This window comes from Hydra vulgaris, chromosome 12, assembly GCF_038396675.1.
Source record: "Hydra vulgaris chromosome 12, alternate assembly HydraT2T_AEP".
NCBI classification, from domain to species: domain Eukaryota; kingdom Metazoa; phylum Cnidaria; class Hydrozoa; order Anthoathecata; family Hydridae; genus Hydra; species Hydra vulgaris.
In genome coordinates, this window is record NC_088931.1 from 44,056,941 (window position 1) to 44,060,492 (window position 3,552).

General features: G+C 29.2%; 1 long non-coding RNA gene across 1 annotated transcript; it reads left to right on the forward strand.

Annotated features, from left to right (window-relative positions):
- Positions 1–3,039, forward strand: LOC136088760 (uncharacterized). The gene is made up of 3 exons (XR_010642455.1): positions 1–2,437; positions 2,506–2,574; positions 2,864–3,039. It is a non-coding gene; the product is annotated as an uncharacterized LOC136088760 (long non-coding RNA).
- The last annotated feature ends 513 nt before the right edge of the window (positions 3,040–3,552 follow it).

The window sequence follows — 3,552 nt, forward strand, 5'->3', positions numbered from 1 at the left end:
AGCTACAATATCAATTACAACTACAACAAAAATATCAATACTCAACTACAACAAAAATATCAATTAAAATATCAGCAGTATGTCAACTTCATTGGCCAAATGAAGCACCTTTTGAAAGCAAATATGGGAAGCAATGACCTTTAAACCCACCATCTGTTTTTAAAAATATTCCGCCTAGTTGTTTAGCCACACCAGCAAGTAAAGTTAGAAAAACTGTAACTTCAAGCAGTTTTCGAAGCATTTTACCAGATGAGTTAAATGATTTTCTAAAAGAGGATGAACTTATATTTGACGATATTCAATCTTTGTCAAGTGATAATAACGATGTTATTGTTTTCCAGCTTAATAAAAAAAGAACACCTTAATGCTATGAGAACAGTTAATGTTGGTGAATTTTTATATACTTCAGATATTATATGTAGAGCATATGAGTATTTTGCTATGCGACGAAGTTTATATGATTGTTTGTGTATTGACTACAAGTTGCCAAGTATAAGGACTTTAACACGATTGACTTCAAAAATAAGCTCAATGGAGGACCTAAGTTTCATAAATAGTATTTTTATGAATTTAAATCCATTGAAAAGAACTTCCATAATACTAATTGATGAGATCTATGTCAAAGCTTCATTACTTAACCAAAGAGGTGCTTTGTTTGGTCAAGCAGTAAACTACCCTGAAAAGTTAGCTAAAACAATTTTATCATTTATGATTAAATGTCTTTTTGGAGGTCCAGAATTTATATGTAGAGCTCAACCTGTTGCAAATTGTTCCTCCGAATTTCAGTTTGCTCAATGTCAACAAATTGTTGATACGATAAATAATATTGAAAATAGTAAGACACTGTTAATAATTACTGATGGTAATCAAAGATTTTTTGGAATGTTTAAAACAGTTGATAGTAAACCATGGTTAACAACATCAGGTATATATTTATTGTATGATTATGTGCATCTCTTAAAATCTATACGAAACAATTGGTTGACAGAAAAGACTGACGAACTTCAATTTTTGAACAATAAAGAACTGGCTTTGGCTAAGTGGAGTGATTTAGAAACTTTATATAAAACTGAGTGCAATAGTCTTTTTTAAACTCTCTAAACTTACAGCTAAATCGGTTTATCCAAAACCAATAGAGAGACAATCTGTAAAGTTTTGTTTGTCTGTTTTTTGTGAAAAAACAGTAGCTGCATTAAGAACGCATCCAGAGATTGAAAATAAAGCATTTGAAGGTACTGCTGTATTTATTGAAAAATAACTTTTTTTCGAATGTTGTTAATGTCAAAGCACCTGGTGCTGGCATTCGGTTTAGAAATGAATTATGCGGAGAAATCCACTCAGTTGGTGATCAACAGTTACAACTGCTACGAGATATTGCTGAACTGCCAAATTTTATGAAACCTACACGTAAGCGTGTAAAACAGCTTACACTAGATACTAGCAATGCAATAGCGCATTCATGTTATGGCTTTATTGATCTCATAGGAACTTTGTTGAGTAATGATGCAAAGTATGTCTTAATAGGTTGAAAAAATTAATACTAAATTGATATTACAACTTGACATTCCTGCTGATGGTATCGATGGTCATACTTGTGACATATGTTTTAGAGATATTTCTACTGATGAAAAAGAACTTCTGGATAATATACATGATCTTGAAAGCTCAGTTAATAAATCTACATTAGTGGCTATAGTTTACATAGCTGGCTATGTGCAAAAAAGCGAAATAAAAATTTATGATAGTTCTACCAATTATTATTATAAATATGGAAGTATATTCTAATATTCTGCTAAAGAATTACTCACTAAATACCACCCCCAAAATACTAAAGCTATCATAATTTATCTGAAAATTAGTTTTGTAATTTATTATGCTATTTACTTGTTATGTTTTTTATTTTCTCATTAGCCTATATGTCTCTCAATATGTTTGGATTTGTAAATATTTACCCTGTTGAGATATATTGATAAAACTTTTTTTTGCTTGAATCAACTTTTGTTTTTTATTGTTGTTGATTTTTATTGTTACCATTTTTAGCAAAAAAAATTAAAAATACAGTTATCTTTCTAATATATAGATATATACTTTGTTATAGTTCTGCTTGTTATTGATACTATTTAATATTACATAAATATTCTTAATGAAATTTGAAATACGAAAAATATGATTATCTTTTAACAATTTTTTGGTTTTCTTTTTATATTTCCGTCTTTACTAGAGATTATTATTAGAAAACATAGACTGCCATTACACCTTACCTAATATAAAAATATATCAATATAAGTAAAAGCGAAAGTTTAATCGGCCTTCAGTTTTTACGGCATTTTGCGCGATGTCAAGGCCTGTTATTATAGAAGGCCGTGTGTGTGACGAAAAAGTAAAGATACTTTTGCATCCAGTGGCTATTGCACCCAACCTCTACATCATTGAAAAAGTAAGTTTTTACATTTTTGTTTTTATTATTTTATTTAACTATTATCCTAATTGATCACTTTTTTTCAGGATTCTCCTCATGGGTTCAAGCTCATTACGCATAATATGTGTTCAATTACCCATAATACGTTAGTCATTGTAAGTAATAAATTAGGAAATAATTATTTGTGAAATATTGTAGTCATTAATGACTTCAACCTGTCTAATAATTAAAATTGCTCGACTAATAAGGTTCTTTATTAAAATTGCTCTCTTTCTCTCTCTCTCTCTCTCTCTCTCTCTCTCTCTCTCTCTCTCTCTTTCTCTCTCTCGCTCTCTCTCTCTCTCTCTCTCTCTCTCTCTATTTATATATATATATATATATATATATATATATATATATATATATATATATATATATATATATTTGTATTTATATTTTTTTTAGAAAATGTTTGAAGAAAGTTAGAAGATACTAAAAACTTTGGTATTATGCAAGCCGAAGCGATTTAATTAATTCAATCGACAAAAAACGGCGTGTAAATCGCAAAAGAAAAATAATATTTTAATATTCATTTTGGGTGTATTGATTAATAGCATTTATTTTAAAATAAATGCATTTTGCAACACGTTTTTAATTTTATAAAATTTCGTCATAATAGTTTAAGGTAAATCCCACAGGTTATAGGTGGAAAACATCACATGTAAAAGATCAAAAATGCTACACATTTTGAATACCAAATGGGATAAAGTAGCAAATACCAGATTAAGTTAAGCCTCTCTGAAAGCTTCGATGATTAATTTTAAATTACTATTTAAGTAATTTTTAAATTCAAAGAATTTTAAAAATTATCATAGAAGCATTCGGACTTTCATTTGTCTAGTATTGACTACTTTTATACCATTTGGATTAAAATATGTGGCATTTAAGATCTATAACATGTAGTATTTTCCACCTATATCCCATGTAGGATTTACCACATAAAACCCATGTGGGATTTACCATATGAAACCCACATGGGACAAAATAATAATCCCCATATGGGTTACATATGGTAAAAACCCACGCGTATCCCATATGGGATTTACCATATGGAATCCATGTGGGATTTACCATATGAAACCCACATGGGTCAA